The sequence below is a fragment of the Herpailurus yagouaroundi genome, unplaced genomic scaffold, assembly GCF_014898765.1.
Source record: "Herpailurus yagouaroundi ecotype Mexico unplaced genomic scaffold, PumYag 199, whole genome shotgun sequence".
NCBI lineage: Eukaryota > Metazoa > Chordata > Mammalia > Carnivora > Felidae > Herpailurus > Herpailurus yagouaroundi.
Window position 1 is genome coordinate 15,730,218 of NW_024412430.1, and position 27,512 is coordinate 15,757,729.

At 47.1% G+C, this 27,512-nt stretch overlaps 1 protein-coding gene and 1 long non-coding RNA gene across 5 annotated transcripts in view; one reads left to right on the plus strand and one right to left on the minus strand.

The window, feature by feature from the left end:
- GLIS3 (GLIS family zinc finger 3) overlaps positions 1–27,512 on the minus strand; it is a 449,362-nt gene that overhangs the window by 212,254 nt on the left and 209,596 nt on the right. The window lies entirely within an intron of this gene.
- Positions 11,554–27,060, plus strand: LOC121013693 (uncharacterized). The gene is made up of 3 exons (XR_005782864.1): positions 11,554–11,792; positions 25,213–25,340; positions 26,874–27,060. It is a non-coding gene; the product is annotated as an uncharacterized LOC121013693 (long non-coding RNA).

The window sequence follows — 27,512 nt, forward strand, 5'->3', positions numbered from 1 at the left end:
GATCCCCATGCACATTCAAGTTCCAGTATGGGTGCTGGCACAGGGATCCCTTTTGTCCAAATTGAAGCATGGTGCTGCATCTGACAACTGTCCGTTCCTTGAATATACTCCTTAACCAACTTTAAAAATGAGAGCCGGTGACTTCAGATGAAATGGTATCCCATTCGTGTGCACGACAACACGAGGACCTGTTTTATTCTCTGACGACTCAGGCAAAGGATCCGAGAAAAGTGGAATGACATGGGTCCTAGGTCCTAGGTCCTTCTGGGTTCAGACTGAGTCGTGAAGTTTCAAAACACTGCTACAGATCCCCCAGAAATTTTTATTAATTCTGTCAGGGCATAATACCATCAGAAAAGAAATAGACCCTGAGAAAAATCTGGCTCTATAATGAAGGGTAAGATTGCACAATCTAATTACTATATTTTCAATTAAGGCTGAGCTCTCTCTCGGTGTGTTTTTCCGCTGTTTCTTGAATTAGCAGAGACCTGTGAGCATGTTCAGAGAAGGGATATGTTAATTAGAGAGAGAATTCCCCAATAAGAAGCTGAGCCCATGATACCCAGGTAATTAGGAATATTATAACAATTCACTGACCCTTCGGAGGCCCTCTCCTACCGCCAGCTGCCCTCGGGGACCCACAGAAGGCCACATCGCCATCTCCACTGCCTGTCACTTTCGCTGCTGCTTTTGCAGACGGTCCCATTTGCAAGTGTTCAACCACTAGCTTGGGGAGCCCGGGGGCACCGGTAACTGCTGGCACTCCCCCTTCCAACAGCGTCTGCTCTTCTGTCCTCGGGGACACTTGGTTGAGGAGTTGAGTAGTACAGTTGCTCACACCCAGAGTTCTGAATCTTGTCCTCAGAACCGGAACGTCACCTGGTACCCTGGAGCGTCCCTCCTCACCTAGTGGTGGTAGGGGGGGGGCACCAACACACCAATGCGGGGGCGGGGCGGGGGAATTCACCAGATCCTCGGGCAGCAGCAAGATGGCGCCCGACCTCACCGTATTGCTGTGGGTGAGGCAGGACACTGAGCCCCGCATGTGTTTGGGAAGCCAACGTCGCCGACAGAACTGTAGATGAGACAGTAAAGCGGAAGCACAAGGCTAGGAAGGAAAACAAGTCCAGCCTAAAAGTACCGGGAGTAGAAATAACCCCCATGAGACTGCTTACTAGGCATTATAGTGTGCAAAGTGCTTTCCAAATGTGCACATTGTCCTTCAATCTTTACCCCAACCACTCGTGGTTGATGTGACCCCCATTTCACAGATGGAAAAATGAAGGCTCGGACTCCTTGTGGAAGATCACACAGCTAGTGAGCCATGGCTCAACGTGAATGTAGTCAAGAGAAGCCAAAGTTCTGGACCAGTTCTTGACTGCAGTCAAACCGGAAAAGACTGGTTTTGTCAGATCCCCGTGAACTGGATAACCTCAGCATATCCCAAACCTACCTCCTGATTTCTCCTGTTCTACGTTCTATCAGTCTCCTAGTTCAACCTCCACATATGACCCAATCTTTTTACATTTGTCTCCCACAGACTCCCCACATTTCTGCTTTTCATTCCCACCGCCACTGGCCCAGCTGGGGCCCGGCCACTTCTCTGTTGTTGCAACTCTGCCCTAACTGACATCCCTCCGTCAGCCCCCCCAGCAGTCAGCCGGGTGACAGAATGAGCCTCCCGCATGAGGTCAGGACACAGTCCTTCCCCAGCAATCATCCAACTCCCTCAAAGGCACAGCCTCCCACTAACCTCCCTTCCCATCTTGCCTTCCTCATCCGTCTCCTCCTGCCTGACCCAAAACTCGGTCTCCTTGTTGCATCCCAAACACAAGCCCCGCAGCCCTGACCACGTCTCCTAACACTCCCTACGGCCTGAATGCCCATCTCTGCATTCTCCTCCAACCAAGAGCAAATCCTCCCTTGGAGGCTCAGTCAGGTGGGATTTTCAGGCACCTTCCCAGACCCGCTGTCAGGGTGAGTCTCTCTCCCCCTCACACACCACACTGGCTTGCCCTTCAGCTTCTCTTAGTTTATCTGTAGGCTTTAATTTGCTTGACTCACCTGCCAGACTGAAAGATTCAAGGTCACCTTCATACCCTCCGTGCCTACCACACTGTTCACGCAGAATTACCATCTAAAAGGAACCTCAGTGAGAATTTTCCTTTATAGGCTTTTTTTTCCCTTCCTCATCAACAAGAATTCTGGAATCAACTGCATTTTGCATTCTGTTTTTGTTTGTTTTCTAGCTGAGAAGCTAAAAGTCAAATCTATTATCCTCAGGCCTCGCCCTATTCTCGTTTTCTATCTTCCCTCACCCTGGTTTTCTACTTTCTAGTTGTATTTTTCTATTTTGTGTTTCCTTTAATTTACCTTAACTTCTGTGGAACAAGATGAAATATAAACAGACATGTAAAGAAAGATTCGGTTTTTTGAGAAAGGACTGACAACTTGAACTGAACGGGAGATTCCCACCGGGAAAGAAGTGGAGAAATCAGCCCAAATTCATTACACTTTCTGTCAATAGCCAGTACAGGCCTGAAACAAGAAAGCAGTTTGCTCCTTGAGACACGAAGGGTGCTATGGTGGAAAGCGGGGCCAGGGACTACTCTGCAGCCCTGTAGCTTGAAGCCCTGGGGTCCATGTACTCAACAGGTGCCCAGTACACAGAACATTACCCACGAACGTTTTACTTAACTCTGGCTTCCCAAATCCATTCCCCCCATAGCAAGTGACTGTTACTTGTTCACAGAGCAGGGACTAGAGAAGAACCATACGTCATATACCAGGAGGAACTGCAGAAAAGCTGGTATTTGGAGGAACCGTCCTTGATGCAAACACCCGTCCACACTCCTTCTATTTGAGTTAACTACTGACTCAGGAGAAATGAAAGCCAGAAGGAGGTGGGCTGGAAATAAAAGGGGTTGAAGTGGATGCCTGCTCATGGCAGTTACTACTCCACGGCAGCTAAGGCAGAAAGAAAGCCAGAGCTGAAGCCAGGGGGCATCCAGGTTCCCACCTTTGCCCCTATAATTCGCGAGCTTTTGGGAAACTCATCCACTTGTCCGAGCCCCCATTTTCCCTGTCCTGAAATGGGAAGAGTTATGGCCTCTTTACTGGTACTTTGAGGATCAAATGAAATGACATGGGAATTTGCTTTATAAACTCTTCATAGATAAGACTTCTTTCCATTTCAACAAAGATTTATCGAGCAAAGCAACACAGGAGCATAGATCAACGGGCTTCCAAATCACAAGGCCTGGGATTTAAATTCCAGTCTGTCACTTCCTAGTTTTGTGACCTTGGGCAAATTACTAACCTCTCCAAGCCGCCGTTTTCTCGTTTGCAAAATGGGACAGGAGTGCCTGCCTATCTGACAGGTTTATCATGAGGATTAAGTGAGCTGGTTTTTTATCTAAAAAAGTAGCTGCCATCTAATGCGTGTTATACATGTGTTTCATAAATACGCCAATTATGAATGTCTCATAAGCCAGGCTATGGTGCATGCTGTAGGGATGGACACACACACACACACAGAATAACAGTGGATCCGGGCAGACCTTTCACGGCCCAGGCAGTACTGTAACCTATGACCCTAGGAGATAACCAATAAGCTTCTCAGGAACAGAAAAAGAAATGACCACCCTGACGAGGGAATCCTAGCTGGAATTCTCTTGAATTTCAAATTGCAGATTTTCATCCTGCCCTGTGGTCACTTGATTAATGTACAGTATCTTTTTCCAAGAGTTGTTGTGATTCACTCATGCTCATGAAATATTCAAGCAGTTTAACAAAACAAAACAACCAAAAAAAACCCCCACATTTATTTAATGAACTATTATAACGACAGCTGTGGAGAACTTTCACTGCGTTCAGTGTTTCAGGAGTATTTTATACACACCTTTCAGCCTGCCCACATTCAAGGAAGACACGAAATTCAGGAGGGGCAAAATAAAAATCGCTTCATTGGATAAAAACGTTTACAAGATCTCCTGTCCATCACTGCGAGCTCTGTAGCTTTTTGTTTTTGTTTGTGTGTTTGTTTTAAGTGGAACGTTCACGAAGGAGAACCTCTCTTCCCTCTTCCTGTTCACCCAGCCTGGAAGAGGTGACCTGGTAAGACTTCAATGAGGCCCAAGTAACTTCTGTCACTCTTGGATAATTCATTTTGTAATTAATCAGAGGTCTTATTTAAGGATGATTAGCAGGCGGCCATTTTCCAGTTCTGACATTCTAAAAATACGGTCCCATGATTGACTACTTCTTTTGAAGTGTGGCAGAAAAGTCGTCCAACTTGTTACCAAGTTCCAGAAATCCTCTCTGTTGACACAGAAGGAAACCTCTAATTACATGAGTCACTGTAGTTTTACAACTGAATAAACTGTTAACTAAATTGGAAAAATTGTCATCAAGATGATAAAGGCCATTCTGGGGCTCCCTGCCAAGCACCCCTGACTTGTACCTTTCAGAGAATGACCTCTTGTAAAGAGACTGACGTGCGGGAGATTAAAGGTGAAATCCAATACACTCGCCCAGGTCTCAATAGGCTGCTTTGTCCTGATTAAAAGGAAAAAGAATTTCCTGGGCATGTTCCTTTAATGTTTTTATCTCAGGAGTGGGCACGGGAATCCACTCTGTAAACCACTGCTATGTGCACATTACAAAGATAACCGGCCTGTTGGCTTGTGACAGAGTTTCACCACATGTATTCAACCCTCCAGTGCTCTTTTGCTCATTCTTTTTCTTCCAAGTTTACATTTGCACAGCTTCCTTAATCTTTATTTCTTAAAGGGGTGAGCCCGGCCTTAAATGCATTAAACATGATGCAGACAAGTGTTCGTGTCTGTGGAAATATCAGGAAGACGACACCTTAGGCTCCCTCCTGACTCTGCTCACCTGCTCCCCGCCTCCCGGTGATCCCCACATACAACCGAGGAACTTACCCCACACCTCCCTGCCTTCTCTCGCTGTGAGCCTCTGCGTAAATCCAGAGAACCCACCACATGAGGAGCTATTGCTCTCCTACAAACTTGGGCAAGACAGAAAAAAAGAAAAGCAGTATAACTGGGGCTGGGCACCAGACCTTACTCTCATCCTGCCCTGTTGGAAGATTTTAAGAGCCAACATCTTTAAGGATCCTTTCTACCCCTAGGGTGATCCCATATGCTACCTGCTTAATACGGAATTTGCCAGGCCACCTCGTTATCCCGGTAGACGGTCCGGCCTATGTACCTAGTAAGGTATTTTTGCGTATATAAAAAATGCCTATGAGGAGTAACATTCAAGGGCTTGAATGAAAGAAAAAATTTTTCCTAGCTGCCCGCTGCAGTATTCTTTAGCCACCGAAGGGCAAAACAGAGAGGCGGCCACCCACCGGTCTTTGCCTCTTCCAACCAATGTACGGCCTTGACGTGCCAACTGTGGGGACAAGCCCAGGGTTCACTTCCCTGGGGCAGTTCTGTTCGTGCGGGCCCGCAGCCTAAGAACAAACACACCACGTCTCATAATCACGGGGCACCGTCTCATCATGTCTCATCATCAGTAGTACCAGAGGGAGGCTTCTAGCCTGCCGGGCTTAACTCCCTCAACTTTCCAGACCAGGAAGGTGAAGGCAAAATAAATGAAGAAGCGACTTGTCCAAGGCCACACCACCGGTTGGTCCCAAAGCCTGGGTGACAGCCCGCTTCTAGCCTCCCTGTCTGAAGCTCATTCCCACTGGATTTCCTAAGGCGTATTTGCTTTCTTCCCAAACACATCCCAACAGCGTCTGTTAGGGTCACAGAAAGGTCTGCGAGAAGGTGACTCTGCAAAGCCGAGGGGCAGATACCAAACACAGGGACGGTCCGTCTCAAAATGTTTGGGAAGATTTGTGTGTCAAGAGGAAAGACAGAGCCAGGCAGCCCTACTTCAAAGGATTCCAAGCAGCGGGTAATGGAGACCTCCTGTTTAATGAAGTGACCCCCTCTGGTCACCTTGCAGAAAAGCCCTCTGCATAACCCTGGGACTTAACTCACCAAATATGTACCCATGAATACCTTCTTTATTTCTGGATGGACAGTCATTTTAATGGGAGACAGAAATAGGGACATGTGGGTTGGCCTTTGTCTTCCAAGAGGTTGAACCTTCTAGAGCAACACAATCATGTTTTAAACAAGGTGTTTAAATCATGGAAGCTTGTACCTCATAAGTTTAAAAAAAAAAAAAAAAAAAGACCTGCTACATTGAATATATAGTATCCCAATTCCAAAGGTTTTCTGTCAAAAATTCATTGTTTGAAAATGGTGGTAGATTTCTAAGTTAGCCCCCCAAATTGATTTCAATAACAAAGTGTTACAACATGATACATTGAAAATGGAAGAAATCCCCACTGATGGTTTATCACCAAATAAGGGCAATCTGAAAACAATAAAAGTAAATAAAAGGTATTTCCCTAAGATCTTTAATGCTAGGCAAATGGAGAAAAACAGATTCAATGACTATGGCTAGGGAAGGCATGAGAAATTTCTGGGTCGAAATTCTGAGCACTCGCACGGACTGTTAAGGTTGATAACAGGAGAGAGCCTTCTCTAGAACTAAGTGGGCCATGAATCACGCAAGATGGAAAAAAGAGAAAACACCCTGAGAAGATGAAGGGGTGAGGGAACAAGGGTGCTTGGTGAGTACTTCTGGGTCTGTCTTTGGGTGGTGCTGTTGACTTGGGACATTGGAGCCCCTGCTCCTCAGGTAAGAAGGTTCACGTTGAGGGTCATCAGCAGGGGTTCTCAAAGGCGCTTTGATGGTCCAGTCACATCAGCACCACTTGGGAACTTCTTAGAAATGCAAAACATCAGGCCCCACCCCAGACCTAACGAAGCAGAAAGATTTCTTTCTCAACAGGTAGCCCTCCGGGTGACTGTGATGCAAGGTGAAGTTTGGGAACTACTGGTACAGTCAGGAAGTGGTCTGTCACATGGCACATCTGCCAGCCAGGCAATGTGACCGCACCTTAACTAGTGACTGTACTTTAAGGCACTGGTTCTCACATCTGGCTGCACGCTGGAATCCCTAGGAAGCTTTAAAAACCCTGAAGGTGCGGTTCTCCCCTCCGAGATACTGATTTTAACTGACACTGGGGTGTGGCCAGGGCATGAGAATTTTTAAAAGCCCCCAGATGATTCTAACACGTGACATTTGGAAGCCAACATCTGAAAGAGCTTCAGTCCCATTTTGCACTCGAGTTAAAAAGGCTTCTTCTAGATTCTCTCCTCACGGGTCCATGACCCAGCTTAGGCTTCGTAACCTGGTTACCACTGGGAAAATCCAGACCAGTTAGGGTTTGCTTCCCATAGGCCGGCAATCCTCAGCTGGGGTGGGGGGGGAATTGTACCCCAGGGGAGGCTCGGCAATGTATGCCTGGAGACGTTTTGGTTGCCAAGACTAGGGCGGACGAATTTCACTACTGAAATCTGGTGAGGAGAGGCCAGGAAGACTGCCAGACATCCTATCCTGCCCAGGACAGCCCCCCACAACAGAGAATTAGAAATGTCATTCGTGCCGCTTCCGAAAAGTCCTGCCGTAGACAAGTCAACCGTTGTCCTCAGTCCGCTTTAGCTCTTGCACCTCGGACTGGGTGGAAGAAAGGATGGGTCTGTTCCATAGGCACAGCCATTCTGACGCACTGGGGGCCCAGCAAGGCCCCCTTTCTTGTGCGGGTGATTCTGTGAGGTTGTCAGGTGTCTGCTCCACTGTTCATGACATAGCGCTTCCTTTCCGATTTGAATACGCTTCCTTTTGTAGATGCTCTGTGGGTCAGGATCCCTAGCGGGAAGAAATAACAAGTAGAGGGTCTGGGTGCCAGCGTCTCGCCTGACACCCTAGCGGTTCCCATGGCCAGCCTTGACTCTGCTGCAACTCTCCAAGCTTGAAAACATATCAAGCCCGGGGGGGGGGGGGGGCGCGGGGGGAGGGGGGCCTGGTGGCTCAGTCGGTTGAGCGTCTGACTTCAGCTCAGCTCAGGTCATGATCGCTCAGTCCGTGAGTTCGAGCCCCACGTCGGGCTCTATGCTGACAGCTCGGAGCCTACTTCGGATTCTGTGTCTCCCTCTCTGTCCCTCCCCTGCTCACGCTCTGTCTCTCTCGCTCTCCAAAATGAATAAATGTTAAAAAAAAATTTTTTTTAACGTATCAAGCCCAATGACTGGCAGAATAGGGAAGTGAAATGGAAACAGGGTCAAACGTGGACTAAACCTGAGCGATCTACATTCAGACACAGGCTCTGGAGCCACTGCGGGTTAACCTGCGCCCGAGTGACAATGCCTGCTGCAGGCAATAAACTCTAAGGAGCCCAACGCCTCCTCGTCTGGTTTTATTTTGCCTCACAAAACGAGGAGAGCATAAAACCTCTCGCCATCTACTCTCTGTTTTATCCCAAATCTTCAACACCCACTGTTCCGAGATTTCCACACGGATTCAGAGCAATTTATGGCGGCCCAGGTGTTTAAAGTTCCAGGTCGAAACATTTGGTTAATTAACATCATGCTGCAAATGCTCAAAATCACTTCAGCCGCCACTAGAACGGTACAAAGCTACCAAAAACAAAAACTGTAGGGAAAATACAAACAAATGGTGGTATCCTGTGCAAAGCGATACAGGATTAGAGCGACAATAAAAGCTGCAAGAGCTCTCTTGAATTAATGCTGTGCTCCTGGAAAATGCTTTTCCAAAAGGACAGTCTTTCAGTAAAGACTTGAGAACACATTTATAAAGAGGCTGCAGCTAAGTGCCAGGACACAGAACCACTAGCACTTTCTTGGAAAGAGAAACGGTGCATGAGAAAACAGGGCAAACCCAAGAGTGACGATTTTGGAAATATCAAAAGAAATGGCCATTTTTCTAGGGAGAGCCCCATTTTGGGACCATGACGCTCCCAGCAGAAGTTCTCTACACTCACAGGTCAGGCCCCTCTCCCGCCCAAAGGTCTAGGTTAACTCCTGTATCTTAATTCTTGTGAATGCCTACCTGTGCCTTTCTTTCCGATCGCTTTCAGTAAAACATTACTTCTTTGGAAAGGGTCCTGAAGTGGTTCTGTCAGATTTCATTTTTGTAAAGTATGACATAATGGGAGAAGATGCTTGCAAATCACATATCAGCAAAAGGGTTGGTATCCAAAATCTATAAAGAACTTATCAAACTCAACGCCCAAAAAACAATAATCCAGCAAAGAAATGGGCAGAAGACATGAATAGACACTTTTCCAAAGAAGACATCCAGATGGCCAGCAGACACATGGAAAGATGCTCAACATCACGCATCATCAGGGAAATACAAATCAAAACCACACTGAGATACCACCTCACCCCTGTCAGAAATGGCTAAAATTGAACTCTGGAAACAACAGATGTTAGCAAAGATGTGGGGAAAGGGAACCCTTTTGCAAGACTGGTGGGAATGCAAACTGGTGCAGCCACCCTGGAGAACAGTACGGGGGTTCCTCAAAAAATTAAAAATAGAGCTACCCTATGACCCAGCAATTACACTACTAGGCATTTATCCAAAAGATACAAAAATGCTAATTTGAAGAAGCACATGCACCCCAATGTTTATAGCAGCGCTATCAACAATGGCCAAGTGTGGAGAAAACCCAAATGTCCATCAACTGATGAATGGATAAAGAAGATGTGGTTTATATATACAACGGAGTATTACTTGGCGATCAAAAAGAATGAAATCTTGCCATTTGTTACAACCTGGATGGAACTAGAATGTATTATGCTAAGCGAAATACGTCAAGTCAGAGAAGGATAAACATCATATGATTTCACTCATACGTGGAATTTGAGCAACAAGACAAATGAACATAGGAGAAGGGAAGGAAAAATGAGATAGAAACAGAGAAGAAGGCAAACCGTCAGAGACTCTTAAACACAGAGAACAAACTGGGGGTTGCTGGACGGGAGGTTGGGTGGGAGGATGAGCTGACTGGGTGATGCACATTAAGGAGGACACTTGTCTGGATGAGCACTGGGTGTTGTACGTAAGTGATGAGTCACTGGGTTCTACTCCTGAAACCAATACTACACTGCATGTTAACTCAAGTTTAAATACATACATTTTAAAAATAAATAAAATATTGCAAACAACTCTTAAAAAATAAAGTATGAAGTGTAGAGAGTTGGAAAGAAATACAGCTTTCCTAGTTTTGAGGCAGGGGTCAGGCTGAGGTACATTGAGTTTTCTGTGTCTTTTCTTTCCAAGTATTGGAGGGTGGGGAGGGTGGGGAGGGTGGGGTGGGTGAGGGGGCAGTTCTGGCTTGCGCCCTGGCTGGGTCCCAGGTGGTATCCAGGTGTGGCTGGTCTAGGCTCCACAGGGTCAGTCTGCAGGAAGGGCTGGGGAGGGCTGTCACGTACGATTAAGGAAAGAGACTATGAGGTCACAGGTTGGTCCTCAACAATGCCTCGGTTGTTGGAGGGCCGGGAGGGCATGGTTTCAAGCACTGTATTTCATCTGTCATTCAGATTGCTCTCAGGAAAATCTTCTTCCCCCGCAAGTCCCGGCTGCCATAGATCTGTGCATGAAGCCTGAACGAATGATCAGAAAGATAAGTTTTGCTTCCATGTCTGAGCTACTGGGAACTGAGACAGTACCTCTTTAGGAGAATGTAACCGAGTAACACAAAAGGGAGACAAGACCCTCATTTAAGACGAGAACAAGATGCAGCTCCAATTCATCTGTGGTTCCAGAAACGCAATACAAATTTGGTGGAGTGAAGGCTGACAAAGACTCTCTCCTTGACCAAACGTCACACGGGCTCCTCCAAGCCCTCTTTCCGACAAGGCCTCATCACGGAGCCCCATCCTTGGCTTGTCTGGTCCACTGTAGTAAGAATCCCTCCATCCTCGATGGTCCCTCTTGGTCATTTTCCACCTACTGCTTCATTTTCCCCTTCATCCTGCTCCTTGGCTATGACCTCCCACACATATTTGGACTTGAGCCCACTTCTACACTGGCGTCTCTTCTCCTCGATTGCAATAGTTACCGAATAAAATCTGTCTTCACCACTTTAGCTAGTGTCCAGCTCTGAAACGCTCCGACAGGGCTCCAGGTGTAGCAACTGTAGGAGAGGCAGAGCCTAGCACCTGGAGCCCCGGCCAGCACCCACAGCGCGCTGGAGTCCGCAACACTAGGGGACAGTTGAGAGTACAGATAAGGCCAAGAGGCGAAGCAGGCAAATGTCACCAAAAGGGGCCAGCGTGGAAGAAGAAAAGGAGCAGGGCACCCCTTCCACATCTCAGAGGAGCCAGAAAACCGCCAGGGGATGCCCAGCAGCACGGATGGGAGAGAGGGGTCTACTCAAGAGGGAAGTGGAGCTCCTACAATAGAAGAAAGAGTGAAGTCTTTGAATCAGTGTATGGCTCCTAACTCGCCTGCAAAACGCCCCATTTTCATCCTCATGTGCCAAGTTCTATGAAATAGGCATACAGTATTTATGTATAGGAATATATGGATCTGTCCAAACGGACATGAAATACACCTGGCCCCTTTCCCTTAGGCAAAAAGCACTAGTCACTCCCTGGTCTCTCAGAGTTTCTCTCTGGGTTTTTATCTCCCTCTCCTGTTTGCCTGGTCCTAGTTCCGTTTTCAGTTAAGAGCCTTCAGAGAGAAATAATCTGATTGGCCCATCTCGTCCCTGTGTGGGAAGAACTTTCCGCTGGCCAGTCCACAGACTGGCTGTCTTCGGGTCAGGTGCATGAGTGTCATCCAGCCAGCCATGTTGGAGCCAGGGTCAAGTGGAGGAGAACGTGGCAGTCCGGAAGGTAAGCGGTTTTCCTCAGAAAGAGACTGTGTGTGTGACTTAGGCTGTGACTGCTCACAAGACTGTCAAAGAAGTAGAGACATTAGCAAGTTTTCTCAGATCTGTTTGAAGAGAAAAGCAAAACCCCCAAAAATGCTCTGCTCTACTAGGACAAATACAGATGACTTAATTTCTCAAAGACTTGGGGCAGGCTTCTCCCTAAATTACCACAGACACCGTCTTAAAAGGCCCCCCTGGACAAGAGAAGGGGTAAAGAAATCAACCACAAGATGCTATTGATGAGGCAAAGCTTTGGCTGAGTCAAAAAGACGAGGAAATATAAATTCTGAGGTAGAGAAAGAGACACTACATTGGTATCATACCAGTAAGAGACAAGGCAAAGAAAGGAGCTGAGGAAAATAAATAAATAGATGATATATAGGTAGGTAGGTAGGTAGGTAGGTAGGTAGATAGATAAATAGATAAGATAGATAGATAAATAGATAAATAGATAAATAAATAAATGAATAAACAATTAAGGTCTGAGATTGGCTGTAGGGGCAGGGGGGAAAAAAGGAAAAGAAGTTGGATTTACTCTTGATATAGAGCTGCTGCTCCCGCGGTGACCACAAGCCCAGCCAGCACTCAGAGGGGCCACAGATCTCCCAATTCCAAGACCTGGCCATTTCTTGATTCCATTTCATGTTTCTAAGGAACAATCTTTTGCTGGTCTTGCCCCTCACATCCTTATAATAAGCTCTTTTACTTGAAGAAAGACACTCGCAAATCAAAGAACCCAAAGCACACACTAGATCTTGTGCATTTAACCTAACTAGAAAGTTGTGTGAGGTATAGTGTTCTGGATTTTTTTTTTTTTCGCTATAATACTGATTTTTTTTTTTTTTTTAACTTCTGTACATGCAGTGTAACAACTGGGAATACAGAGTAAGTTCTGGTCCCGGCAGCCAAGGCCTGGAAAAAAATCTGACAGCAGGCTTGAGGTGAAATTAAACATAGCTTCAGAATCACAGCCTAGATATTCGAGTCCCAGCAGTAGAGACCGGTAGAGCTCCAGCACCCTCAGAAACCTCTGAGTAATCATGGAAAATGGAAGATGTGCCAAAGTCTCGGAGGGGGCTGGGGGTGGGGGAATGGCAAATGTCACTCACGTTTTCAAAATGAAGAAGAAGGTAGATTCAAAAATTGTATACAGGTCACCTCGGGAAATCTTGGGCAAAATCAAAAACGGTTTATTAAAAGGAATTTTCATGGGAAGCCAGAAAAAGAAACTGCAATCACCAAGAGGCAGCAAAATTGTACTCAGAATTGGCCGTATCTGCCTAAGCTCATTTTCCCCTTTGATTATACCAAAATGCAGACTTCAATGACGCATGTTATAAGGCCTGTTATGATAGTCTTATAAATTATGGGGTAGGGATGTAAGTCCTAAGTCATTCTCAAAGTTGACATCCACCTCAAGAGCGGTTTCTAGGGGCGCCTGGGTGGCGCAGTCGGTTAGGCGTCCGACTTCAGCCAGGTCACGATCTCGCGGTCCGTGAGTTCGAGCCCCGCGTCGGGCTCTGGACTGATGGCTCAGAGCCTGGAGCCTGTTTCCGATTCTGTGTCTCCCTCTCTCTCTGCCCCTCCCCCGTATCATGCTCTGTCTCTCTCTGTCCCAAAAATAAATAAACGTTGAAAAAAAAAATTTTTTTTTAAATTAAAAAAATAAAAAAAAAATAAAAATAAATAAAAAAAAAAAGAGCGGTTTCTAGCAGTATGCCACAGAACTCTGTCCTTGGTCTATCCAGCTTAACATCTTCATATGAACTTGGATAAAGACAGTAACAGGAAGGCGCATCCTCCTCAAATCTTGGGAGGTCACAGTGCTAAGAAAGGTAGCAAATACGCTGAATGGCATGGTATGGAACCAGAGAGGTTTGGGAGATATGAGAAATGGGCTAGCAGGATGTGATGTTCTCTGCTTGGGTCCCAACAAGCAACTACATCAGGAGAGGCTGGTAGCTACCTGGCCTCAGTCGCAGCACAGGAAAATACTATGTCTTCATCAACAGAAAGCTAAATATGACTCAGAGATGGGTCAGGGTCATCAACAGAGCTAATGAGTTAGGTTGCATTTAATGTGCATATGGTTTCTGGAACCAGAGAGGTAATAAACTCTTTCTATGCTGGACCATACCTGGAATATCCTTTTCAATTCTAGTGATGTATTTTTTGAGGAATGTGCATTCACTGGACCACATTCAGAAGACAGCTACCAGGGTTGTGCAGGAACTGTAAATTATACATATGAGGAACGGCTGAATGAACCAGGTGTGTTTATGTGACAAGTGTGGGTAGGGAAACATGCCCATTTTTCGTGAAATTAATGAAAGTCTGTCATGGGGAAAAGAAGCAGTACTTTCTCTAGGTATCTCCAAGGGACAATATTGTGGATTAAGCTATAGACGGTATTTTGGTTTATTGTGAAAATAGAATAGGCTCCCTGGGCAGGTGTTCAAAGGCCCAATAACCACTACAAGGAAAGTTCTAGAAGAGTCAGCTGTAGAATCTGTAGATGGGTTAGGTCATCTTTTAAGGTCCTTTTAAATCTCAAGAGTCTCTGGCTTTTCTCAAATACTACATTTTTAGTCTTGTATTCCAGTTCTGATCATGTCAATCCACTAAAACCTGCTACTGTTTCCAATTACAAACGGCCTCAAATCCACACCCTTTCATCTACCACTTAAAGACCTCTAGCAGCTGGCTGAATGTGCCTTTCATTTTAGTTTCACAAATATTTACCGAGGACCTACTACAATCCAGGCACTGTGCTAGGAGGCAGAGATATAAAAATGACAAACATACGGTCTCTGGCTTCAAGGAGCTCACAATCTAGGGGGAGAAAGAAGTTTAATCTAACGCCGTCAGGGTGAAAACAGAGCGGGCTCAGTGTGCTCCCCCCACAGGAGCACCGGAGAGGGGTCCCCTGGCTCAGCCAGGGAAGGCCTCGTGAAGAACCTCGACTTGGCATTTTGGCTCCACAGCTGCATCTGATCGTGTCTGGACACTCTTGTTGTTACGTGGGAAAGTAACTCTGAGTAGTTTCGACAAAGCCAATGGGCTTCTCTGGGATGGACTGTGCTGGGACAGAAGGGGTCTCTGCATCCCCATCCCCGTACATTCAAGAGAAGAGAGCAAGGTCCTGGTCCTCCTTAGGAGGGAGCTTTTCCATGGAGGATTCTGGTCCCCCTGGCCACTCCTTGCGGAAGAAGAGGGACTAACACCAAGGACAGTGTGACATCCGCTGAAGCCGGTCAACTAGGGAGTCAGCCACGCCCTCCACAGCCAGAGCTACGAAGGCCTCTGTTCTTGCTTCCAACTTTTCCAGCAGCCTCCCCAGAAAGGAAGTCTGGGTAAGTCTCAAGTCTCAGGCAGGGAGGGAGGGGGCCCCACTGTGCTCTCCAGTCTCACCTATGGCCACGGGAGCCTAAGTAAAACCGACGCTCTGCCCCATGTACCGCAGGTCTGTGTGTTCATACCAAAGTCAGCCAAATCCGCAAAACGAGGGGTGAGCGGGAACATCTGACCCTCAAACCCTACTCTGACCCTCTAGTAAATTCTATCATGAAAGGCATATTAGAGTTAAACGCAATGCAACGTTTAAGCCAAGGCATGGAAAGCAAACATTTTATTTTTAATTCAGAATGACTTCCGTGCGGATCAAGGGAAGAGAATGTTATTTAGGAGAAGAGGTAAGGCTGCACGTGAAGCTGTGAGATGGCTCGCGCGCTGTGAGGGATCCTGCTGAAAACTCATTTCCCTGCGGATCCACTCCAACTGGCCACCTTAAATGCGGATATTATATGGGGGATCATATAGTCAGGCCACGGCTCAGTACGTGCATAATATAATGTAAGTCAGTCTCGCAAATAGAAAAAAGGTTAGTTTGCACAGTCAGAAACAGCTTGCTTAACCACTTTATGGTATTCAACTGTGTGCTTATTTTTAAATTCTATTAAATTGCTCTGAAGGCAATGACCAATACGAGGAGAAGCATCTCTTCATGGGGCGCATGAAAGCTTCTTTTACGGCGAGGATAGAAAGGTGGCATCGTCCCTTTTGGAACTGAGGTCCTCTCTGGGGTGATCAGACGTCCCAGCTGCAAACTTTCTCGGGAATTTCACCCCACTCAGATGCTGTCCTTCCAGCCACCCATCACATAACCAGACCTGGCCCGTCCACCAATTCAGGCTCCTGCACAAAATCTCACCAACTTTTTTACTGCCAACATCTTTGCCTGTTTCTGGAAATAGGCAGTGTAGTCCTCCTAAAAAACCAACTTTGGAGTGCCAGTAACTTTACTGTATTCTTTCACTCTGCAAGAGTCCCCAACAAGCACGAAGACGGGTTCAGAGCAGGCTAGGACTCAAATAGCTTCGGGTTCCTGATGGAGTCAGCAGGCTTCTGCCTGCACTGAACGTCACAGGCACAGAGATCATGGGGGATGAATGGCCGGGTTCTAACCAGCTCAGATGAACACCAAGGATGTCTGAGCAAATTCTCACACGAGCACACTGATCAAGACACAAACATTTAACAACAATCATCACCACCAATAGCTGCCTTAGATCCCAAGTGGGTTATATCTTGATAGGAACTGCTTCAGAAGTCTGGGATACAGAGTCCCAGAGCTGCGGCTCATGTGTCGATTGTTGAAATATTCACACGCATCCGCACAGGCTGGTAAATAACCACAGTCCTGAGTTCCCCTTCTACTAGGTCCTCCTGGAGGACCCGTCCACCACCTTCCCCACAACATGATGGCCCAAGAAAGCCTCGCACAAAATGTATTGTCCAGGACCCTGCTCTAGTGACATAGGGGGCATTCCGACTGGCCAGTGCCCATGCCAGGCCAGCTATTAAAGACTGGGACTGTCACCGATGCTCATAGCTCAGGGGGATTCTAGAAGGAGTGTCCCGTGCTGAGCCCAGTCTAATGATCCAATTCTTTCCCTCATTATCTTTCATACACGTCTCTCCACTTTTAACACGCATGCACCTAGGAATAGCTGTCTGCATAAGGATCCTCTGAGGAAGGTCTTAAGGTCACAGAGTATATGTCTCTATAGAGAAAAAGCTGTGCCACGCTAGGAATCTTTCATACCTTTCTTGCAGGATTCAGATCTTTAAGTGGTGAGACTTTTTCAATCTGCAAATATTAGCGTCCACTGAAAGTCACTGACATCGCTTTTATTAGCCTGGTGAGGCTCTTACTCCCACACCCAATCAGATACAGGCCTCCATGTAAGAGGGGATAAAGAGAATAAGCCTTCACACCTGCAGATGAAACCCTAAACCTGCCATCGGGGTCCTTGTAGCTGGGGAAAGCTGAACATTTCACAATAAACTACAAAGATTTATTTTTCCTCCTGTTTGAGAACAATAAACTCCTTCTGGTGAATGTAGGATCCTAGGCGAGTAATTACTACCCAGGCACACGTTTCAGAGGACCGTCTGAAAGCATCCATTGATAATCTCCGGTGAGGCCTAAATTTCCCTCTACTCCCAGTCCCAGAAGAAACTGGGTCAGAATGAAAACAGACAATGGGCCTCAAACAAACAGAACAGAATGTGGCTCACTTCTCTCACGTGCTTGTGAGGGAATTCAAACATTACTTAAGCAAGACATAGCATTGCTTATTTCTGATGCGGAGTGTGGTAGGAAAAGCAGACGAAGACAAAGGAAAAGTTCTGTGGGGGGAGAGGGGAGGAAGGGAGGTTGACATGCACAAGAGGTTGGGAAGACAGAACCAGTATGGAACATTCTGGATGGTTGGAAACTGTGAGAGTCCCAACATTTGCTAACCCTGCCTGGTGGAGTACTTTATACCTACACCTAAATATATCAAAACCCACCTCTTCAAAGACCTAGCAGTAACCTCCTAGTAACTGTAGAGCAGAGGAATTGATGGAAGAAACAAAGAGGCCTAGCAAACATTTTTTTCCATGTCACTCAAAAAAAAAAAAGAATAGAGTCATACTGATTTGAGATGCTACATAAGTATCACTTGAGAAATAACCTTTAAAAAAAAAAAGAGCATAGCAATCATCCTAACCAGAGGTTTGAAAACTCTTTAGATGTCATCAGTAATTTTTCTGGGCTCCAGAATTTTCACCAATTTCTCCCACGCTAAGAAATGTTGGATGGGGGGCGCCTGGGTGGCTCGGTCGGTTAAGCGTCTGACTTCGGCTCAGGTCATGATCTCACGGTCCGTGGGTTCGAGCCCCGCGTCGGGCTCTGTGCTGACAGCTCAGAGCCTGGAGCCTGTTTCAGATTCTGTGTCTCCCTCTCTCTGTGACCCTCCCCCGTTCATGCTCTGTCTCTCTCTGTCTCAAAAATAAATAAACGTTTAAAAAAAATTAAAAAAAAAAAAAAGAAATGTCGGATGGACGCCATGCCAAACTCAATGAAGAAATAAGGGACTAGTGCTGAGGCTAATATTTTAAAGTTAGATCAGAGGTGTTTATTTTTCCCCATATGTATTTACTTTAGGTAAACAGGCTTGAGGAAGGTACCAACTTTTATAGATAACACATACGTACGCATGTACGTGAATGGAAATGACATGCTGGGGGGCACAAAGCTGGTTAGTGTTCTCGCCCTGCCTCTACTCCACTTCTCTCTACTGTCGCATCTTGAACTTAGTCTTGGGGGACCTGTCCAAACCCTCTCCACCTGTTTTAACTCCAAGGCTGGTGCTCTTTATAAGGAATGCCACCCCCTACCTACTCCTCATCCCCAGAGTAAGACCCCAGGAGCATTCGGCAAGTTGGCAGGTGAGAATGTTCCTCATGTACAAAAACAATTAGAGATGAGAGTGCATCAGGGGGGAGGGAGGCCCGTGTATAAAACACATCCTGTTCACCTCCAAATACTTTACAGCTTTAAAGAATGGATTCATTGGAGAGATGGGCACACCTGTATATTTGCACACCTGTATTTGTACTCAGTTCTATTTTGATAAGTCCCTGAAAGCCCCATTTCAGAGGGTGTGGGCCTAAACAAATACCAAATAAAACTTTTCCTCCCTGAAGTAAAGGGCTAAGCTAGACAGTATACGGTTAGTCTTCAGGATACGTTTCAAGCGTATATAAATGTCCTCTCAGTCTGAACTGGTGTCAAACATCATACTTGGGTTTAAGTTTGTTGTTTATTTTTTTAACCGCGGTAAAATACACATGACATTTTAACCATTTTAAAGTCTACAAGACATCTGTATTAAGTGCATTCGCAGTGTTGCGCAAACATTACCGCTATCTGGTTCCGGAACACGTTCATCCCCCCGAAGGGAAAGCCCGCAGCCGTTAGCGTTTGCGCACATCCCTCACTCTCCCCAGCCCCCCAGTCAGCCATGCGTGTCCCATCCGCCTCTGTGGATTCACCCTATTCTGGACACATCGTATAAGCGGAGTCACACAGTATGTGGCCTTTTGTGTCTGGCTTCGTTCACATGGCGTGTTTCCAAGGTTCACTTGTGCCAGGGCATCCATCGGCACTTCATTCCTTTTGACGGCTGAATAATATTCCAGTTTGGCTAATTACCACATCTGGTTTATCCGTTCGCACGCCGACGGACATTTGGGTTTCGTCCTCCCTTTCGCTCTTAGGAGTAGTGCCGCTGGTGAACATTCACGTGAAAGCTTTGGTCTGAACCTCCGCAAACCCCAACCAAAGCGGCGACTCCTGCCTACGCACCCCCGGCACAACTCTCTTCACGGCCCTCTCAGGTTCTCTGAAATTATTAATCTGTTCATCTGCTTGTTAATTCCCACCTCTCCTTTCTAGAGAATGAATCCCACGAGAGCAGGATGCTCCTTGTTTTGTTCACAATTCCATCTGCAGTGCCTACAACAGTGCCAGGCCCAGAGCAGAGGTTTCTTTAGTGGAGAAATGTCTGAGTAGTGCTCAAAGCTAAAATGAATTCCCGCGACTGAGCCAGATTCTATGCCTGTTAACTTTCTTCGCAAAGGAGACAAAATTCTGGATGGCAACGGGCTCTGTAGCCCAAAGAAGAGAAAGGAATGTGGCCCCAAAGGAATCTGGCCAAGTGAACACCGCCAGGGACCAACAGTAGAGTGCTCAGATTTCAAGTGTTCATTTAAGGCTCTGCCTTTCCTTCAGAGACCAGTCAACACTGCCATTGGCTGTTTCTGCTCCTGGGGTGAAGCCAAAGGAGTTTACTAGGAGTCCTTAAGGTAAGTTCGCCTCATCGTTCCGTTCTGTTGTGTTCATCAAATAGAAGCCTCCAAGCACTTACTTTCCCGTCAAAGCAAAAAGTCACGTTATCTACAAGATCCTTCAACTTGCACAGGCTCACACTTCACCCAGTTTGGATCCTATTCACAGCGATCAGATTCTTGCCGTTTGAACGAGAGAGAAAGAGGGACAAAGGGGAAATGGGTGAATCGAGCACGAAGCCTTCCAAGGATCTCACTCTAGCCTTCAGGAGATGAAAACACGCCCCGGCACAGAGAGGTTACAGTGCTTCCTCACGGTCACAGAGCTCCCGGGGGGCAGAGCAAGGAGCCCATCTACACTGGCCAGCGGAACATCGGCTCCGCGGGGGCAGAGACCTCGCCTTTTGTGGTCACAGTTCGACTGCAGAACAGACTGGTCCTGGCAGGGTGCTCAGCAGCCGCTCCCACAACTCCACAGTGTTGCCACATTTCCGAGCTCTCGAAGGCACAGCACAAATAAACATATTTTCCCAACCTCCGAGGAACCGCCTGAATTTACGGGTTGACAATAAACACCTTGGTTAGAGTCACGTGAGGATGTGCCCTGGAGCGAATGCAATAGTTGGAGCCTGTGGGTTGTGCAGGTGCAGAAACGGCCGTCTACAGAAGAAGGAGGCCAACACGGGCCTCGTCAGGGGCTCAGGTGGAACGGGATCACAGAGTGACAAATTCAAGGTCTGAGGACGTCATCTTCTTTGTTGCTGGAACAGGTCTATGGTTACGGCCCTGCACTGCCTCCCAGCTAGAGTAAATGAATCAAGAGCACATCATGGAAAGCCAAACTATTTTGAAACAAGAGATTTTTTTTGTTTAATTTTGTTTTGTGTGGGGGTGCGTGTGTGTCTTCTTGACCAAATCATCTGAAAAACAGCAGTTTTCAACACCTCGCTCGTAGGCGCTCCTGACCACTATGGCCTTCAGGACTTGGAAGATTCCATTTCTTTAAAAAATGAAATCCATATTGGTCCCGATGAGGGGCTCCCAAGGCTTTTTCCATACGAGCTACTAATTAACCTTTCTGGGATTTAAAAAGGACCACCCTGGGGCGCCTGGGCAGCTCAGTCAGTTGAGCGTCCGACTTCGGCTTAGGTCACGATCTCACGGTGTGTGAGTTCGAGCCCCGCGTCCGGCTCTGTGCTGACAGCTCAGAGCCTGGAGCCTGCTTCCGATTCTGTGTCTCCCTCTCTCTCCACCCCTAACCCACTCGCATTCTGTCTCTGTCTCTCTCAAAAATAAATAAACATTTTAAAAAATGTAAAAAAATAATAACAAAAAATAAAAAGGACTACCCTAACACTGATATCTAGGACTTTTTAAAAATGGCGATCACGCCACCTTGATTTTTAAAATTCGATTTTCTTCTCTTCCTGGTCTGGTGGGGAAACGGGAAAAAAGTGATGCCAGACAGGCTTCATCTTTCTCCCTTCCATTGCTTCTGCATCCTGGACCGAGAGTGAACAGTTCAACTGGGGCTTTCTGCTTCTTAGCATATGGAGTTGTCATCCTTGACATCAACAGATTTGGCAGGAGCCTCCGTGTTCTCTTTGCTGGGCTATTCTGAGAAACGCAGCCACAGATGTCGAGTTTGACTAAGCAGAATTCGGCCTCGCGTTACTCTAAATTCCAGGTGAGACTAAACCCCAGGGTGCCTCTGCGCAGCCCTGTTCCGGATCTGACTGCTGAATGTCTTAGCATCACCAGCGAACTCCTGGACAGGGCACCTGCCACGTGCCCAATCCGGGGGCAGACAGCGGGGGGGCTCCGAGATGATCGAGACAGAGAAGCTGCCTGTCAGGGGCTTGCAACCTTGAGACAGAGGAATGATTAAAATGGGTAATTACAAGACCAAGAATGTGCAGTGTTAAACCTTCCAGGAAGGCCGGCGGAACCTTCTCATGAACTGGAGGCAGACACGTTGCTCTGTGACCCTGCTAGAGATACAAGGAGCGCACAGGCCTTGGTGACCAGGTTCAAGGCAGAACGTGGAGAAGCTTTTGTTTTCTCCGGAGCAGCAACAGTCGGCTCGTGTCCAAGCACGGAGTGTTTTCCAATAATGGCCAGCCCGCAGCTTTGTTGTGGGGAATAAAGGAGCCCTACAGACAGTCTGGCTTTTCGTCTTCCTTCTTGAGAACACTTCTCCTGTAGGTAAAACTGGGTGACAACGAACGTCATAGGGCAGCCCCGAGGAAGGGGAGAAGTCTTTTCTCTGGAGAGCGCGAGCAGGCAAACAAAACCGTCCTTGCCCTGATGCCCGGGACAACGGTGAAGGGATGACAGGATGGGTGATGAGGTGTGCAACTAGCCCTGTGTCCTGTGGTTGGTCAGCCACATCCACCTCTGTCAGAGTCCTCATCCAGCAACACCCCTGGGGTTGGCCCGGGTTACACGGACCTCAGACAGGCGCCGGCGGAAAATCTAGAGCACTGGACGGGCTACGAGTGGGGCTCATGGCAGCCCCTTCTCATAGCGTGGGGCCCCGCAAAGTGGAACCTCTACTCTGTCTCCAAGATCCCCTCCAGCTCAGAGAACCTATGCTCGAGGCCTCACCTTGAAGGCCTGGGGATCGGACTGTCCTCCTGGGGATTCTATTCCTATTCCCCTGTCATAGAATGAACTCCCCAGGGATGTAGTTTCAAATTCCTGACTCCTTTTTAAGCGACTGGCTTTAAGGGTCGCTGAGATGGGTACCATCTGTTCACAGGGTTTCCTTTAAATTGTTATAGATCTCCCCTCTCCCATTTAGAACGGAGGATTTTAGAAGGCACAAACTGAATAAAATTCAGCCTGAGATTCGAATGCCTGTGCCTCAGGAGACTTTCTGTGGATCCAGGTTTCTGGGAGCCAAAGTAAAGGCTAGAGAGAGAAAGGGGAGTGGAGGTGGGGAAGGAAAAAGCAGGACAGAGAGAAGAAACAAGAGAAAAGACAGAGAGACGTGGGTCTGTGAGGTCACGTGGGCACTTACAGTCACAAAGACAAATTACATCTGTACAAGAAAGAGAAAATCTTAACGGGTAGGGAAAGGGAAGGTGGCGAAAATAGCTACCTATTGCCCAAACAGCATCTTTGTACGCTATAGAAAGCCTTCCTTCTGTCCTTGGGACCATTTTTGGCATGTGCCAGGAAAAACAAAAAAACCAAAAAACGCCATAATAATCGTCTAAAGCTGGGAGGACTCAGAATGTAAATGGTACTCCCTCGAATTGTGCAGTGTAAAACCTGCACAGCCTTACATCCTGGCCATACAACCTTCCTAATAACTAGACTCCAAAACTTCATCTCCCTTAATGAACACCAGGATTCTAAAATACCTGGATGAGCATCCTCGTGGAAGGTCAACAACATCCTAAGGAACCAGAAGCTGAGATCATCCTAACTGCAGGGCTGGCTTCACAGGCATGCAAGCTGTCACACAGGACCCCAGCCTTACAAGGGCTCCACACGTGGTTCCATGTTCTGCTGTCACATCTCAAAGAGCCCTAATAATTTTGAATGAGGGGTCCCCTATTTTCATTTTGCGCTGGGCCCTGCAAACTACACAGATGGTCCTAATTTCCAACCAAATTTTCTCTGGTTGGGTCCACCCCCAAGAACAACATCTAATAAAGATTTAACACTTTTATTCTAAAGAGCTGAACACGGAAGCATAAAAATGGGTGACCACGACCAATTTTCAAACTGGGTAATCGCAGGTAAATAAAGAGAAGCACCTTTTCCATTTCCCAGAAAAGGCTTAAGTTCAGCAGGCACTTGGGGTCTGTTTCAGACTCATTATTTGTCCTTCCCTGAAAGGCACAACGTAAAGTCACGTCTTGTGTGGACCAGTTCACTCCTCTTCAAATGAAAGAAAATTGAAAAAGAAATGAAAAAAGAAAGAAAGGTCAAACCGACTTCCTAGGGAAGAGAAGAATGCAGCTTGGGGGAAAAAAAAAAACAAAACAGTTTACTCAATTTTTCAATGATACCAAGAGGACCCTTTGACACTTCTTGGCAAAGACATTACAGTACTTCTAATGCTGTAAAAAGAAAGGGGGGAGGGGTGGTCTTCACCGAGAAAACTTCAGAAAAGAGGCCTTCATGATGGACGTATGCAAAAATGCACAAGCCCATGGCTATGAACCTTAACCTCTGTTACGTTTAAAAAACAAACAAACAAAAAAAAACTGTAAAGAAAATAAAATATTCTCAAAATATCTATAGAGGCTTTGGAACTCAGACATTCTCTTCTGGTGCATCTGCCCTTTCGAATGAGTGACTTCGCCAAAGCTGAGGAAAAAAGACAAAGAATCATCACCTGATGCGTGGACTGGTACCCGACCACAGACACACCTACTCAGAGAGAAAAGGAAGTGAATCCAGGATTGAGCTGTGCTTCCTCCAGCCCAGGAACTGCCTGAGGGGCTTTGCTTTTTTGTTTTGTTTTCTTTTGCTTTGTTTCTGTTTTTCTATATTTAACAACTAGGAACCACACAGACACAACAGGCAGAGTAAGTACTGCTCTCAGGTACGAAGTCCTACCCCTAAGTATAGTGTCTTACTTTGACTTTCTAGATTCTCCCGCCCCTACACGCATGCGTGCGCGCACACACACACACGCACCCATACACACAGACCAAAACAAAAAACAAAAAAAAGGTTCCCATTGCTGCTGAAATTCCATACCTGTTTCCGCATGTTATCCATTGATCCTTGAATATGCTTAGCATAACCATCTAAATCTTGCCTGATACATTCCAAAATTGGACCCTCTCCGTGTCTACCTCTGGCCAGCGACTATTTCCCCTCGTGGGCAAGAGTCACATTCACTTGTTTCTTCATATATCTTCTAACTTACTTTGTGGTGAACGTTTTGTATGGAGGAACAGCGGAGACTGAATCAATACTGTTTATGCACAGAAAAGGGCTCGCCCCTTCTTTGGCAAGGTCGCTGTTGGGGACAGGGGCACAGAGTCAGCCCTCCACAGCTGATTTGGGTCTGGAGTTACTGCAGCTTTCATTTCAATTCACCACTGGCTTCAGTAGTTTAAGGGTGGGGTCAGGACTCTTTTAGCACGACTTGAGATCTGAGCACTGATGAGACTCCAGAGATCTCTTTATGCCTTGCAGTCAACCCATCGATTTTCCAAACTGGGGTATGTCTCTTTCAGCTTTCAAGTCAGCCAGGCATCTTTCTGGGTCATGAAGAAACTCCCTTCCTTCTCCATCACAGCTCCTCACTTTCTGCACTGCTGACCATCTCCCTGCCCTGCTTCAGGATGTCCTCAACCTTTGGATGGTGAGTACAGAACACTCCAGAGCCACGACAGGATTTCTCTCGGCTCTCCTGCCCTGTTCCCAGTGAGCCTTCACCAGGCAGCTGCCTTGCTCTCAGCAAAGGCCACACACACCTTAATGGGAACCTCTACGTGCTTCTCTGCCCTACTCTCCCTACAACCCCTGTGTGCCTGGAAAGACCCAGAAGGTGGTGGAGGCTTCTTGGTGGCTGGGGATCTTGCCTTTCTAAAGAAACAGGCAGGCACCCAAAGTTGGCTAAAATTTGGGCTAGTCTCTTCTCACTCTGCCTGTGACAGGCTTCCCCTCCTCCTAGCACTCTGCCAGGGGTGAGCAGCCCTGGGCTTCTTCTCTCCTAGGAAGGGCTTGTCACTTTCTGAAATTTCATTTATGTAGATTTCTTTGTGTCCTTGGCTCTCTCGCTGGTTTAAAAACATCTGTGTTTGTGTTGCTTTTTCTCATTGTTAGAAGAGGTGTGAAGGTCTCTTGCAATTTTCTACACATGAACCAGAACCTTCCTCATACTTTTAAGGCCACGTTGAATTCTAGATGCATCCTTCTTCCGTGGCCCTCAGGCTCCTGGCCAAGCTGGCTGGCACCTTTGAGCCCACTGGCCGGCACCTGCACACACACAAACTCCCAACAGGTACACAGCAGACACCTGGCTGGAGATGTCTTAGCCAAGCCTCCAGTCTGGAAATTCCAGCCTACCGGAGCCTCTCACTTAATGCAATTTGAACTCTTCACTTCATTCTGTCCTCAGCTCTCCAAAACGAAGTGCCTTTCACTTCTGTCTTTACTTCAACTTACCAGTTTAACAAGCACTGTCTTTCCAACTATGAAACTGGATCCTGATTCTCCTCCCAGCCAACCTCTTTCTTATCACCTTGGGTAATGGTCCCTCTCAGTTCACCTAATGCTTTGTCCTGTCACCAGGGGGGGCCCGCTTCTCCATAAGTCAACCAACCTCTGCCCCAGAATCAAAAGTCTCAACCTGCCCACAGGTACCATTCTTACACCCTACCCCTGACTGTGGGTTTTCTCAACTCAGAGCCTGCCTGACGGTCCCTACCTTTTGGCCTATTCCTTGTATGGTCAGCTCCAGTTTCTACGCCAGTCTTCTGGTACATTCAGTTAGACTCGCACACCATCCTCTGTCTGCCCGCTTTATGACGGCTGCTTCTCTACTGTTAACATCATGTTGCAACATAAGAAGGAGGAAAAGAAGGAAGACTTTCCACTCTCTACTCAGACACTCATATAGATAGCCAGACAATGGTTTCACTAGACCCTCTAACGTCTAACATTTAACTCTAGTAAAGACTTGAACTACACAGCATACATATCAGCATAGCTTAGGGTAAAAAGGAGATCCCCACAATTCCTTTGAAAACCTAACATTTGCATAACAGCCCAGTAAAATATCTGAATTACCAAAAGCACCAGGAAAACCAACATCACGATATCTTTGGACGCTTTTTTAAAGGGAGAAAGCAGCACGTTATTCTTTCTCCAAGCTTGTCCTGTGCCGTTCTAGGAAGAAGAGTTAACACGGGGAAGCCACGCATGTGGGCTAAGGAGCGGCCACCGCACACTTCACCTGGGTGACCAGGGTATCCTGAGACACACTCCTGTGCCCGGGACAGCCGAGGTGCTTGAACTCGGCTGTGGAAACAAGGGTCACGGGAAGCAGAGGCTGCCAGGCCCTTGCGGTCCTGTCACGGCACTTGTCCCCAGGCAGTCCCAGCACCTCTCCCTGACAGGACCGCAGGACCACAGTACCCGTTGCTGTTCCACACTAAGCAGCCGGATGGGAACATCAGTGTCCGCGCGGGACTGTGCGCTCCTCGATCCCAAGGAGCCCAACACACAAAGTCGTGTGAAATTGCTACACTGCCCCTGCGGCTTAGTGACTACCTTAATTTAGGAGACAAAGAAAAGGCAGTTCAAAATGTAAATCTTGATGATGCTGTAGAAGGTATTCCTTGAGGAATCCTTGTCGGTTTCCTCACACTGGAGCTCCTGGCCCGAGTGGGCGAGCGGTGAAGGGGAAAGAATGGGTTCAAAACTCGCTTTGCCTCTGTGCCGGTTTCTGCCACTTGGAGGGTCTATTTTTCATCATTAAAAACTCCGAGGCAGAGACGGGATGGAGACTGGTTTGAGGCTAAGAAGACTT